General features: G+C 38.9%; 1 long non-coding RNA gene across 1 annotated transcript in view; it reads right to left on the bottom strand.

Annotated features, from left to right (window-relative positions):
* LOC127067515 (uncharacterized) overlaps window positions 1-15,860 on the bottom strand; it is a 46,389-nt gene that overhangs the window by 11,851 nt on the left and 18,678 nt on the right. The window contains exons 4-8 of the long non-coding RNA XR_007782642.1: window positions 14,560-14,889; window positions 10,053-11,481; window positions 5,768-5,986; window positions 4,448-4,557; window positions 2,688-3,017 (exon numbers count right to left, since the gene is read on the bottom strand). This is a non-coding gene — a long non-coding RNA (uncharacterized LOC127067515). The remainder of the gene's footprint in view (window positions 1-2,687; window positions 3,018-4,447; window positions 4,558-5,767; window positions 5,987-10,052; window positions 11,482-14,559; window positions 14,890-15,860) is intronic.

The raw sequence follows: 15,860 nt of genomic DNA, 5'->3' as shown, positions 1-15,860 counted from the left end.
CTTCTAATAGCTTGTTTCTTAATGTACATTTAATTCTATTAACGTGGACCTTATAGTATTCCTTTCCGCTTTCTAGAGTTCGATATATCTCGAACGGAGGCAGGACACTCTTCTAATTGCTTGTTTCTTAATGTACATTTAATTCTATTAACGTGGACCTTATCGTATTCCTTTCCGCCTTCTGGAGTTCGATATATCTCGAACGGGAGGCAGGACAATCTTCTAATTGCTTGTTTCTTAATGTACATTTAATTCTATTAACGTGGACATTATAGTATTCCTTTCCGCTTTCTAGAGTTCGATATATCTCGAACGGGAGGCAGGACACTCTTCTAATTGCTTGTTTCTTAATGTACATTTAATTCTATTAACGTGGACCTTATCGTATTCCTTTCCGCCTTCAGGAGTTCGATATATCTCGAACGGGAGGCAGGACACTCTTCTAATTGCTTGTTTCTTAATGTACATTTAATTCTGTTAACGTGGACCTTATCGTGTTCTTTTCCGCCTTCTAGAGTTCGATATATCTCGAACGGAAGGCAGGACACTCTTCTAATTGCTTGTTTCTTAATGTACATTTAATTCTATTAACGTGGACCTTATAGCATTCCTTTCCGCCTTCTGGAGTTCGATATATCTCGAACGGGAGGCAGGACACTCTTCTAATTGCTTGTTTCTTAATGTACATTTAATTCTATTAACGTGGACCTTATCGTATTCCTTTCCGCCTTCTGGAGTTCGATATATCTCGAACGGGAGGCAGGACACTCTTCTAATTGCTTGTTTCTTAATGTACATTTAATTCTGTTAACGTGGACCTTATCGTGTTCTTTTCCGCCTTCTAGAGTTCGATATATCTCGAACGGAAGGCAGGACACTCTTCTAATTGCTTGTTTCTTAATGTACATTTAATTCTATTAACGTGGACCTTATAGCATTCCTTTCCGCCTTCTGGAGTTCGATATATCTCGAACGGGAGGCAGGACACTCTTCTAATTGCTTGTTTCTTAATGTACATTTAATTCTATTAACGTGGACCTTATCGTATTCCTTTCCGCCTTCTGGAGTTCGATATATCTCGAACGGGAGGAAGGACAATCTTCTAATTGCTTGTTTCTTAATGTACATTTAATTCTATTAACGTGGACCTTATAGTATTCCTTTCCGCTTTCTAGAGTTCGATATATCTCGAACGGAGGCAGGACACTCTTCTAATTGCTTGTTTCTTAATGTACATTTAATTCTATTAACGTGGACCTTATCGTATTCCTTTCCGCCTTCTGGAGTTCGATATATCTCGAACGGGAGGCAGGACAATCTTCTAATTGCTTGTTTCTTAATGTACATTTAATTCTATTAACGTGGACCTTATAGTATTCCTTTCCGCTTTCTAGAGTTCGATATATCTCGAACGGGAGGCAGGACACTCTTCTAATTGCTTGTTTCTTAATGTACATTTAATTCTATTAACGTGGACCTTATCGTATTCCTTTCCGCCTTCAGGAGTTCGATATATCTCGAACGGGAGGCAGGACACTCTTCTAATTGCTTGTTTCTTAATGTACATTTAATTCTATTAACGTGGACCTTATCGTATTCCTTTCCGCCTTCTGGAGTTCGATATATCTCGAACGGGAGGCAGGACACTCTTCTAATTGCTTGTTTCTTAATGTACATTTAATTCTATTAACGTGGACCTTATCGTATTCCTTTCCGCTTTCTAGAGTTCGATATATCTCGAACGGGAGGCAGGACACTCTTCTAATTGCTTGTTTCTTAATGTACATTTAATTCTATTAACGTGGACCTTATCGTATTCCTTTCCCCCTTTTGGAGTTCGATATATCTCGAACGGGAGGCAGGACACTCTTCTAATTGCTTGTTTCTTAATGTACATTTAATTCTATTAACGTGGACCTTATCGTATTCCTTTCCGTCTTCTGGAGTTCGATATATCTCGAACGGAGGGCAGGAGACTCTTCTAATTGCTTGTTTCCTAATGTACATTTAATTCTATTAACGTGGACCTTATTGTATTCCTTTCCGCCTTCTGGAGTTCGATATATCTCGAACGGGAGGCAGGACACTCTTCTAATTGCTTGTTTCTTAATGTACATTTAATTCTATTAACGTGGACCTTATTGTATTCCTTTCCGCCTTCTGCAGTTCGATATATCTCGAACGGGAGGCAGGACACTCTTCTAATTGCTTGTTTCTTAATGTACATTTAATTCTATTAACGAGGACTTTATCGTATTCCTTTCCGCCTTCTGGAGTTCGATATATCTCGAACGGGAGGCAGGACACTCTTCTAATTGTTTGTTTCTTAATGTACATTTAATTCTATTAACGTGGACCTTATTTTATTCCTTTCCGCCTTCTGGAGTTCGATATATCTCGAACGGGAGGCAGGACACTCTTCTAATTGCTTGTTTCTTAATGTACATTTAATTCTATTAACGTGGACCTTATAGTATTCCTTTCCGTCTTCTGGAGTTCGATATATCTCGAACGGAGGGCAGGAGACTCTTCTAATTGCTTGTTTCTTAATGTACATTTAATTCTATTAACGTGGACCTTATTGTATTCCTTTCCGCCTTCTGGAGTTCGATATATCTCGAACGGGAGGCAGGACACTCTTCTAATTGCTTGTTTCTTAATGTACATTTAATTCTATTAACGTGGACCTTATCGTATTCCTTTCCGCCTTCTAGAGTTCGATATATCTCGAACGGGAGGCAGGACACTCTTCTAATTGCTTGTTTCTTAATGTACATTTAATTCTATTAACGAGGACTTTATCGTATTCCTTTCCGCCTTCTGGAGTTCGATATATCTCGAACGGGAGGCAGGACACTCTTCTAATTGCTTGTTTCTTAATGTACATTTAATTCTATTAACGTGGACCTTATTTTATTCCTTTCCGCCTTCTGGAGTTCGATATATCTCGAACGGGAGGCAGGACACTCTTCTAATTGCTTGTTTCTTAATGTACATTTAATTCTATTAACGTGGACCTTATCGTATTCCTTTGCGCCTTCTGGAGTTCGATATATCTCGAAAGGGAGGCAGGACACTCTTCTAATTGCTTGTTTCTTAATGTACATTTAATTCTATTAACGTGGACCTTATCGTATTCCTTTCCGCCTTCTGGAGTTCGATATATCTCGAACGGGAGGCAGGACACTCTTCTAATTGCTTGTTTCTTAATGTACATTTAATTCTATTAACGTGGACCTTATCGTATTCCTTTCCGCCTTCTGGAGTTCGATATATCTCGAACGGGAGGCAGGACACTCTTCTAATTGCTTGTTTCTTAATGTACATTTAGTTCTATTAACGTGGACCTTATAGTATTCCTTTCCGTCTTCTGGAGTTCGATATATCTCGAACGGAGGGCAGGAGACTCTTCTAATTGCTTGTTTCTTAATGTACATTTAATTCTATTAACGTGGACCTTATCGTATTCCTTTGCGCCTTCTGGAGTTCGATATATCTCGAAAGGGAGGCAGGACACTCTTCTAATTGCTTGTTTCTTAATGTACATTTAATTCTATTAACGTGGACCTTATCGTATTCCTTTCCGCCTTCTGGAGTTCGATATATCTCGAACGGGAGGCAGGACACTCTTCTAATTGCTTGTTTCTTAATGTACATTTAGTTCTATTAACGTGGACCTTATCGTATTCCTTTCCGCCTTCTGGAGTTCGATATATCTCGAACGGGAGGCAGGACACTCTTCTAATTGCTTGTTTCTTAATGTACATTTAATTCTATTAACGTGGACCTTATTGTATTCCTTTCCGCCTTCTGGAGTTCGATATATCTCGAACGGAAGGCAGGACACTCTTCTAATTGCATGTTTCTTAATGTACATTTAATTCTATTAACGTGGACCTTATCGTATTCCTTCCCGCCTTCTAGAGTTCGATATATCTCGAACGGGAGGCAGGACACTCTTCTAATTGCTTGTTTCTTAATGTACATTTAATTCTATTAACGTGGACCTTATAGTATTCCTTTCCGTCTTCTGGAGTTCGATATATCTCGAACGGAGGGCAGGAGACTCTTCTAATTGCTTGTTTCTTAATGTACATTTAATTCTATTAACGTGGACCTTATTGTATTCCTTTCCGCCTTCTGGAGTTCGATATATCTCGAACGGGAGGCAGGACACTCTTCTAATTGCTTGTTTCTTAATGTACATTTAATTCTATTAACGTGGACCTTATTGTATTCCTTTCCGCCTTCTGCAGTTCGATATCTCTCGAACGGGAGGCAGGACACTCTTCTAATTGCTTGTTTCTTAATGTACATTTAATTCTATTAACGAGGACTTTATCGTATTCCTTTCCGCCTTCTGGAGTTCGATATATCTCGAACGGGAGGCAGGACACTCTTCTAATTGCTTGTTTCTTAATGTACATTTAATTCTATTAACGTGGACCTTATTTTATTCCTTTCCGCCTTCTGGAGTTCGATATATCTCGAACGGGAGGCAGGACACTCTTCTAATTGCTTGTTTCTTAATGTACATTTAATTCTATTAACGTGGACCTTATAGTATTCCTTTCCGTCTTCTGGAGTTCGATATATCTCGAACGGAGGGCAGGAGACTCTTCTAATTGCTTGTTTCTTAATGTACATTTAATTCTATTAACGTGGACCTTATTGTATTCCTTTCCGCCTTCTGGAGTTCGATATATCTCGAACGGGAGGCAGGACACTCTTCTAATTGCTTGTTTCTTAATGTACATTTAATTCTATTAACGTGGACCTTATCGTATTCCTTTCCGCCTTCTAGAGTTCGATATATCTCGAACGGGAGGCAGGACACTCTTCTAATTGCTTGTTTCTTAATGTACATTTAATTCTATTAACGAGGACTTTATCGTATTCCTTTCCGCCTTCTGGAGTTCGATATATCTCGAACGGGAGGCAGGACACTCTTCTAATTGCTTGTTTCTTAATGTACATTTAATTCTATTAACGTGGACCTTATTTTATTCCTTTCCGCCTTCTGGAGTTCGATATATCTCGAACGGGAGGCAGGACACTCTTCTAATTGCTTGTTTCTTAATGTACATTTAATTCTATTAACGTGGACCTTATCGTATTCCTTTGCGCCTTCTGGAGTTCGATATATCTCGAAAGGGAGGCAGGACACTCTTCTAATTGCTTGTTTCTTAATGTACATTTAATTCTATTAACGTGGACCTTATCGTATTCCTTTCCGCCTTCTGGAGTTCGATATATCTCGAACGGGAGGCAGGACACTCTTCTAATTGCTTGTTTCTTAATGTACATTTAATTCTATTAACGTGGACCTTATCGTATTCCTTTCCGCCTTCTGGAGTTCGATATATCTCGAACGGGAGGCAGGACACTCTTCTAATAGCTTGTTTCTTAATGTACATTTAATTCTATTAACGTGGACCTTATCGTATTCCTTTCCCCCTTTTGGAGTTCGATATATCTCGAACGGGAGGCAGGACACTCTTCTAATTGCTTGTTTCTTAATGTACATTTAATTCTATTAACGTGGACCTTATAGTATTCCTTTCCGCTTTCTAGAGTTCGATATATCTCGAACGGGAGGCAGGACACTCTTCTAATTGCTTGTTTCTTAATGTACATTTAATTCTATTAACGTGGACCTTATCGTATTCCTTTCCGCCTTCTGGAGTTCGATATATCTCGAACGGGAGGAAGGACAATCTTCTAATTGCTTGTTTCTTAATGTACATTTAATTCTATTAACGTGGACCTTATAGTATTCCTTTCCGCCTTCTGGAGTTCGATATATCTCGAACGGGAGGCAGGACAATCTTCTAATTGCTTGTTTCTTAATGTACATTTAATTCTATTAACGTGGACCTTATAGTATTCCTTTCCGCTTTCTAGAGTTCGATATATCTCGAACGGAGGCAGGACACTCTTCTAATTGCTTGTTTCTTAATGTACATTTAATTCTATTAACGTGGACCTTATCGTGTTCCTTTCCGCCTTCTGGAGTTCGATATATCTCGAACGGGAGGCAGGACACTCTTCTAATTGCTTGTTTCTTAATGTACATTTAATTCTATTAACGTGGACCTTATAGCATTCCTTTCCGCTTTCTAGAGTTCGATATATCTCGAACGGGAGGCAGGACACTCTTCTAATTGCTTGTTTCTTAATGTACATTTAATTCTATTAACGTGGACCTTATCGTATTCCTTTCCGCCTTCTGGAGTTCGATATATCTCGAACGGGAGGCAGGACACTCTTCTAATAGCTTGTTTCTTAATGTACATTTAATTCTATTAACGTGGACCTTATAGTATTCCTTTCCGCTTTCTAGAGTTCGATATATCTCGAACGGGAGGCAGGACACTCTTCTAATTGCTTGTTTCTTAATGTACATTTAATTCTATTAACGTGGACCTTATCGTATTCCTTTCCGCCTTCTGGAGTTCGATATATCTCCAACGGGAGGCAGGACAGTCTTCTAATTGCTTGTTTCTTAATGTACATTTAATTCTATTAACGTGGACCTTATCGTATTCCTTTCCGCCTTCTGGAGTTCGATATATCTCGAACGGGAGGCAGGACACTCTTCTAATTGCTTGTTTCTTAATGTACATTTAATTCTATTAACGTGGACCTTATCGTATTCCTTTCCGCCTTCTGGAGTTCGATATATCTCGAACGGGAGGAAGGACAATCTTCTAATTGCTTGTTTCTTAATGTACATTTAATTCTATTAACGTGGACCTTATAGTATTCCTTTCCGCTTTCTAGAATTCGATATATCTCGAACGGAGGCAGGACACTCTTCTAATTGCTTGTTTCTTAATGTACATTTAATTCTATTAACGTGGACCTTATCGTATTCCTTTCCGCCTTCTGGAGTTCGATATATCTCGAACGGGAGGCAGGACAATCTTCTAATTGCTTGTTTCTTAATGTACATTTAATTCTATTAACGTGGACATTATAGTATTCCTTTCCGCTTTCTAGAGTTCGATATATCTCGAACGGGAGGCAGGACACTCTTCTAATTGCTTGTTTCTTAATGTACATTTAATTCTATTAACGTGGACCTTATCGTATTCCTTTCCGCCTTCAGGAGTTCGATATATCTCGAACGGAGGCAGGACACTCTTCTAATTGCTTGTTTCTTAATGTACATTTAATTCTATTAACGTGGACCTTATCGTGTTCCTTTCCGCCTTCTGGAGTTCGATATATCTCGAACGGGAGGCAGGACACTCTTCTAATTGCTTGTTTCTTAATGTACATTTAATTCTATTAACGTGGACCTTATAGCATTCCTTTCCGCTTTCTAGAGTTCGATATATCTCGAACGGGAGGCAGGACACTCTTCTAATTGCTTGTTTCTTAATGTACATTTAATTCTATTAACGTGGACCTTATCGTATTCCTTTCCGCCTTCTGGAGTTCGATATATCTCGAACGGGAGGCAGGACACTCTTCTAATAGCTTGTTTCTTAATGTACATTTAATTCTATTAACGTGGACCTTATAGTATTCCTTTCCGCTTTCTAGAGTTCGATATATCTCGAACGGGAGGCAGGACACTCTTCTAATTGCTTGTTTCTTAATGTACATTTAATTCTATTAACGTGGACCTTATCGTATTCCTTTCCGCCTTCTGGAGTTCGATATATCTCCAACGGGAGGCAGGACAGTCTTCTAATTGCTTGTTTCTTAATGTACATTTAATTCTATTAACGTGGACCTTATCGTATTCCTTTCCGCCTTCTGGAGTTCGATATATCTCGAACGGGAGGCAGGACACTCTTCTAATTGCTTGTTTCTTAATGTACATTTAATTCTATTAACGTGGACCTTATCGTATTCCTTTCCGCCTTCTGGAGTTCGATATATCTCGAACGGGAGGAAGGACAATCTTCTAATTGCTTGTTTCTTAATGTACATTTAATTCTATTAACGTGGACCTTATAGTATTCCTTTCCGCTTTCTAGAATTCGATATATCTCGAACGGAGGCAGGACACTCTTCTAATTGCTTGTTTCTTAATGTACATTTAATTCTATTAACGTGGACCTTATCGTATTCCTTTCCGCCTTCTGGAGTTCGATATATCTCGAACGGGAGGCAGGACAATCTTCTAATTGCTTGTTTCTTAATGTACATTTAATTCTATTAACGTGGACATTATAGTATTCCTTTCCGCTTTCTAGAGTTCGATATATCTCGAACGGGAGGCAGGACACTCTTCTAATTGCTTGTTTCTTAATGTACATTTAATTCTATTAACGTGGACCTTATCGTATTCCTTTCCGCCTTCAGGAGTTCGATATATCTCGAACGGGAGGCAGGACACTCTTCTAATTGCTTGTTTCTTAATGTACATTTAATTCTGTTAACGTGGACCTTATCGTGTTCTTTTCCGCCTTCTAGAGTTCGATATATCTCGAACGGAAGGCAGGACACTCTTCTAATTGCTTGTTTCTTAATGTACATTTAATTCTATTAACGTGGACCTTATAGCATTCCTTTCCGCCTTCTGGAGTTCGATATATCTCGAACGGGAGGCAGGACACTCTTCTAATTGCTTGTTTCTTAATGTACATTTAATTCTATTAACGTGGACCTTATCGTATTCCTTTCCGCCTTCTGGAGTTCGATATATCTCGAACGGGAGGCAGGACACTCTTCTAATTGCTTGTTTCTTAATGTACATTTAATTCTGTTAACGTGGACCTTATCGTGTTCTTTTCCGCCTTCTAGAGTTCGATATATCTCGAACGGAAGGCAGGACAATCTTCTAATTGCTTGTTTCTTAATGTACATTTAATTCTATTAACGTGGACCTTATCGTATTCCTTTCCGCCTTCTGGAGTTCGATATATCTCGAACGGGAGGCAGGACAATCTTCTAATTGCTTGTTTCTTAATGTACATTTAATTCTATTAACGTGGACCTTATAGTATTCCTTTCCGCTTTCTAGAGTTCGATATATCTCGAACGGGAGGCAGGACACTCTTCTAATTGCTTGTTTCTTAATGTACATTTAATTCTATTAACGTGGACCTTATCGTATTCCTTTCCCCCTTTTGGAGTTCGATGTATCTCGAACGGGAGGCAGGACACTCTTCTAATTGCTTGTTTCTTAATGTACATTTAATTCTGTTAACGTGGACCTTATCGTGTTCTTTTCCGCCTTCTAGAGTTCGATATATCTCGAACGGAAGGCAGGACACTCTTCTAATTGCTTGTTTCTTAATGTACATTTAATTCTATTAACGTGGACCTTATAGCATTCCTTTCCGCTTTCTAGAGTTCGATATATCTCGAACGGGAGGCAGGACACTCTTCTAATTGCTTGTTTCTTAATGTACATTTAATTCTATTAACGTGGACCTTATCGTATTCCTTTCCGCCTTCTGGAGTTCGATATATCTCGAACGGGAGGCAGGACACTCTTCTAATAGCTTGTTTCTTAATGTACATTTAATTCTATTAACGTGGACCTTATAGTATTCCTTTCCGCTTTCTAGAGTTCGATATATCTCGAACGGGAGGCAGGACACTCTTCTAATTGCTTGTTTCTTAATGTACATTTAATTCTATTAACGTGGACCTTATCGTATTCCTTTCCGCCTTCTGGAGTTCGATATATCTCCAACGGGAGGCAGGACAGTCTTCTAATTGCTTGTTTCTTAATGTACATTTAATTCTATTAACGTGGACCTTATCGTATTCCTTTCCGCCTTCTGGAGTTCGATATATCTCGAACGGGAGGCAGGACACTCTTCTAATTGCTTGTTTCTTAATGTACATTTAATTCTATTAACGTGGACCTTATCGTATTCCTTTCCGCCTTCTGGAGTTCGATATATCTCGAACGGGAGGAAGGACAATCTTCTAATTGCTTGTTTCTTAATGTACATTTAATTCTATTAACGTGGACCTTATAGAATTCCTTTCCGCTTTCTAGAGTTCGATATATCTCGAACGGAGGCAGGACACTCTTCTAATTGCTTGTTTCTTAATGTACATTTAATTCTATTAACGTGGACCTTATCGTATTCCTTTCCGCCTTCTGGAGTTCGATATATCTCGAACGGGAGGCAGGACAATCTTCTAATTGCTTGTTTCTTAATGTACATTTAATTCTATTAACGTGGACCTTATAGTATTCCTTTCCGCTTTCTAGAGTTCGATATATCTCGAACGGGAGGCAGGACACTCTTCTAATTGCTTGTTTCTTAATGTACATTTAATTCTATTAACGTGGACCTTATCGTATTCCTTTCCGCCTTCAGGAGTTCGATATATCTCGAACGGGAGGCAGGACACTCTTCTAATTGCTTGTTTCTTAATGTACATTTAATTCTATTAACGTGGACCTTATCGTATTCCTTTCCGCCTTCTGGAGTTCGATATATCTCGAACGGGAGGCAGGACAATCTTCTAATTGCTTGTTTCTTAATGTACATTTAATTCTATTAACGTGGACCTTATAGTATTCCTTTCCGCTTTCTAGAGTTCGATATATCTCGAACGGGAGGCAGGACACTCTTCTAATTGCTTGTTTCTTAATGTACATTTAATTCTATTAACGTGGACCTTATCGTATTCCTTTCCCCCTTTTGGAGTTCGATATATCTCGAACGGGAGGCAGGACACTCTTCTAATTGCTTGTTTCTTAATGTACATTTAATTCTGTTAACGTGGACCTTATCGTGTTCTTTTCCGCCTTCTAGAGTTCGATATATCTCGAACGGAAGGCAGGACACTCTTCTAATTGCTTGTTTCTTAATGTACATTTAATTCTATTTACGTGGACCTTATAGCATTCCTTTCCGCTTTCTAGAGTTCGATATATCTCGAACGGGAGGCAGGACACTCTTCTAATTGCTTGTTTCTTAATGTACATTTAATTCTATTAACGTGGACCTTATCGTATTCCTTTCCGCCTTCTGGAGTTCGATATATCTCGAACGGGAGGCAGGACACTCTTCTAATAGCTTGTTTCTTAATGTACATTTAATTCTATTAACGTGGACCTTATAGTATTCCTTTCCGCTTTCTAGAGTTCGATATATCTCGAACGGGAGGCAGGACACTCTTCTAATTGCTTGTTTCTTAATGTACATTTAATTCTATTAACGTGGACCTTATCGTATTCCTTTCCGCCTTCTGGAGTTCGATATATCTCGAACGGGAGGCAGGACAATCTTCTAATTGCTTGTTTCTTAATGTACATTTAATTCTATTAACGTGGACCTTATAGTATTCCTTTCCGCTTTCTAGAGTTCGATATATCTCGAACGGAGGCAGGACACTCTTCTAATTGCTTGTTTCTTAATGTACATTTAATTCTATTAACGTGGACCTTATCGTATTCCTTTCCGCCTTCTAGAGTTCGATATATCTCGAACGGGAGGCAGGACACTCTTCTAATTGCTTGTTTCTTAATGTACATTTAATTCTATTAACGTGGACCTTATCGTATTCCTTTCCGCCTTCTCGAGTTCGATATATCTCGAACGGGAGGCAGGACACTCTTCTAATTGCTTGTTTCTTAATGTACATTTAATTCTATTAACGTGGACCTTATCGTGTTCCTTTCCGCCTTCTGGAGTTCGATATATCTCGAACGGGAGGCAGGACACTCTTCTAATTGCTTGTTTCTTAATGTACATTTAATTCTATTAACGTGGACCTTATAGCATTCCTTTCCGCTTTCTAGAGTTCGATATATCTCGAACGGGAGGCAGGACACTCTTCTAATTGCTTGTTTCTTCATGTACATTTAATTCTATTAACGTGGACCTTATCGTATTCCTTTCCGCCTTCTGGAGTTCGATATATCTCGAACGGGAGGCAGGACACTCTTCTAATAGCTTGTTTCTTAATGTACATTTAATTCTATTAACGTGGACCTTATAGTATTCCTTTCCGCTTTCTAGAGTTCGATATATCTCGAACGGAGGCAGGACACTCTTCTAATTGCTTGTTTCTTAATGTACATTTAATTCTATTAACGTGGACCTTATCGTATTCCTTTCCGCCTTCTGGAGTTCGATATATCTCGAACGGGAGGCAGGACAATCTTCTAATTGCTTGTTTCTTAATGTACATTTAATTCTATTAACGTGGACATTATAGTATTCCTTTCCGCTTTCTAGAGTTCGATATATCTCGAACGGGAGGCAGGACACTCTTCTAATTGCTTGTTTCTTAATGTACATTTAATTCTATTAACGTGGACCTTATCGTATTCCTTTCCGCCTTCAGGAGTTCGATATATCTCGAACGGGAGGCAGGACACTCTTCTAATTGCTTGTTTCTTAATGTACATTTAATTCTGTTAACGTGGACCTTATCGTGTTCTTTTCCGCCTTCTAGAGTTCGATATATCTCGAACGGAAGGCAGGACACTCTTCTAATTGCTTGTTTCTTAATGTACATTTAATTCTATTAACGTGGACCTTATAGCATTCCTTTCCGCCTTCTGGAGTTCGATATATCTCGAACGGGAGGCAGGACACTCTTCTAATTGCTTGTTTCTTAATGTACATTTAATTCTATTAACGTGGACCTTATCGTATTCCTTTCCGCCTTCTGGAGTTCGATATATCTCGAACGGGAGGCAGGACACTCTTCTAATTGCTTGTTTCTTAATGTACATTTAATTCTGTTAACGTGGACCTTATCGTGTTCTTTTCCGCCTTCTAGAGTTCGATATATCTCGAACGGAAGGCAGGACACTCTTCTAATTGCTTGTTTCTTAATGTACATTTAATTCTATTAACGTGGACCTTATAGCATTCCTTTCCGCCTTCTGGAGTTCGATATATCTCGAACGGGAGGCAGGACACTCTTCTAATTGCTTGTTTCTTAATGTACATTTAATTCTATTAACGTGGACCTTATCGTATTCCTTTCCGCCTTCTGGAGTTCGATATATCTCGAACGGGAGGAAGGACAATCTTCTAATTGCTTGTTTCTTAATGTACATTTAATTCTATTAACGTGGACCTTATAGTATTCCTTTCCGCTTTCTAGAGTTCGATATATCTCGAACGGAGGCAGGACACTCTTCTAATTGCTTGTTTCTTAATGTACATTTAATTCTATTAACGTGGACCTTATCGTATTCCTTTCCGCCTTCTGGAGTTCGATATATCTCGAACGGGAGGCAGGACAATCTTCTAATTGCTTGTTTCTTAATGTACATTTAATTCTATTAACGTGGACCTTATAGTATTCCTTTCCGCTTTCTAGAGTTCGATATATCTCGAACGGGAGGCAGGACACTCTTCTAATTGCTTGTTTCTTAATGTACATTTAATTCTATTAACGTGGACCTTATCGTATTCCTTTCCGCCTTCAGGAGTTCGATATATCTCGAACGGGAGGCAGGACACTCTTCTAATTGCTTGTTTCTTAATGTACATTTAATTCTATTAACGTGGACCTTATCGTATTCCTTTCCGCCTTCTGGAGTTCGATATATCTCGAACGGGAGGCAGGACAATCTTCTAATTGCTTGTTTCTTAATGTACATTTAATTCTATTAACGTGGACCTTATAGTATTCCTTTCCGCTTTCTAGAGTTCGATATATCTCGAACGGGAGGCAGGACACTCTTCTAATTGCTTGTTTCTTAATGTACATTTAATTCTATTAACGTGGACCTTATCGTATTCCTTTCCCCCTTTTGGAGTTCGATATATCTCGAACGGGAGGCAGGACACTCTTCTAATTGCTTGTTTCTTAATGTACATTTAATTCTATTAACGTGGACCTTATCGTATTCCTTTCCGTCTTCTGGAGTTCGATATATCTCGAACGGAGGGCAGGAGACTCTTCTAATTGCTTGTTTCCTAATGTACATTTAATTCTATTAACGTGGACCTTATTGTATTCCTTTCCGCCTTCTGGAGTTCGATATATCTCGAACGGGAGGCAGGACACTCTTCTAATTGCTTGTTTCTTAATGTACATTTAATTCTATTAACGTGGACCTTATTGTATTCCTTTCCGCCTTCTGCAGTTCGATATCTCTCGAACGGGAGGCAGGACACTCTTCTAATTGCTTGTTTCTTAATGTACATTTAATTCTATTAACGAGGACTTTATCGTATTCCTTTCCGCCTTCTGGAGTTCGATATATCTCGAACGGGAGGCAGGACACTCTTCTAATTGTTTGTTTCTTAATGTACATTTAATTCTATTAACGTGGACCTTATTTTATTCCTTTCCGCCTTCTGGAGTTCGATATATCTCGAACGGGAGGCAGGACACTCTTCTAATTGCTTGTTTCTTAATGTACATTTAATTCTATTAACGTGGACCTTATAGTATTCCTTTCCGTCTTCTGGAGTTCGATATATCTCGAACGGAGGGCAGGAGACTCTTCTAATTGCTTGTTTCTTAATGTACATTTAATTCTATTAACGTGGACCTTATTGTATTCCTTTCCGCCTTCTGGAGTTCGATATATCTCGAACGGGAGGCAGGACACTCTTCTAATTGCTTGTTTCTTAATGTACATTTAATTCTATTAACGTGGACCTTATCGTATTCCTTTCCGCCTTCTAGAGTTCGATATATCTCGAACGGGAGGCAGGACACTCTTCTAATTGCTTGTTTCTTAATGTACATTTAATTCTATTAACGAGGACTTTATCGTATTCCTTTCCGCCTTCTGGAGTTCGATATATCTCGAACGGGAGGCAGGACACTCTTCTAATTGCTTGTTTCTTAATGTACATTTAATTCTATTAACGTGGACCTTATTTTATTCCTTTCCGCCTTCTGGAGTTCGATATATCTCGAACGGGAGGCAGGACACTCTTCTAATTGCTTGTTTCTTAATGTACATTTAATTCTATTAACGTGGACCTTATCGTATTCCTTTGCGCCTTCTGGAGTTCGATATATCTCGAAAGGGAGGCAGGACACTCTTCTAATTGCTTGTTTCTTAATGTACATTTAATTCTATTAACGTGGACCTTATCGTATTCCTTTCCGCCTTCTGGAGTTCGATATATCTCGAACGGGAGGCAGGACACTCTTCTAATTGCTTGTTTCTTAATGTACATTTAATTCTATTAACGTGGACCTTATCGTATTCCTTTCCGCCTTCTGGAGTTCGATATATCTCGAACGGGAGGCAGGACACTCTTCTAATTGCTTGTTTCTTAATGTACATTTAGTTCTATTAACGTGGACCTTATAGTATTCCTTTCCGTCTTCTGGAGTTCGATATATCTCGAACGGAGGGCAGGAGACTCTTCTAATTGCTTGTTTCTTAATGTACATTTAATTCTATTAACGTGGACCTTATCGTATTCCTTTGCGCCTTCTGGAGTTCGATATATCTCGAAAGGGAGGCAGGACACTCTTCTAATTGCTTGTTTCTTAATGTACATTTAATTCTATTAACGTGGACCTTATCGTATTCCTTTCCGCCTTCTGGAGTTCGATATATCTCGAACGGGAGGCAGGACACTCTTCTAATTGCTTGTTTCTTAATGTACATTTAGTTCTATTAACGTGGACCTTATCGTATTCCTTTGCGCCTTCTGGAGTTCGATATATCTCGAACGGGAGGCAGGACACTCTTCTAATTGCTTGTTTCTTAATGTACATTTAATTCTATTAACGTGGACCTTATTGTATTCCTTTCCGCCTTCTGGAGTTCGATATATCTCGAACGGAAGGCAGGACACTCTTCTAATTGCATGTTTCTTAATGTACATTTAATTCTATTAACGTGGACCTTATCGTATTCCTTCCCGCCTTCTAGAGTTCGATATATCTCGAACGGGAGGCAGGACACTCTTCTAATTGCTTGTTTCTTAATGTACATT

This window comes from Vespula vulgaris, chromosome 1 (genome assembly GCF_905475345.1).
Source record: "Vespula vulgaris chromosome 1, iyVesVulg1.1, whole genome shotgun sequence".
NCBI lineage: Eukaryota > Metazoa > Arthropoda > Insecta > Hymenoptera > Vespidae > Vespula > Vespula vulgaris.
The sequence above is the reverse complement of the archived record's forward strand: the minus strand, read 5'-3'. Positions and strand labels throughout refer to the sequence as shown.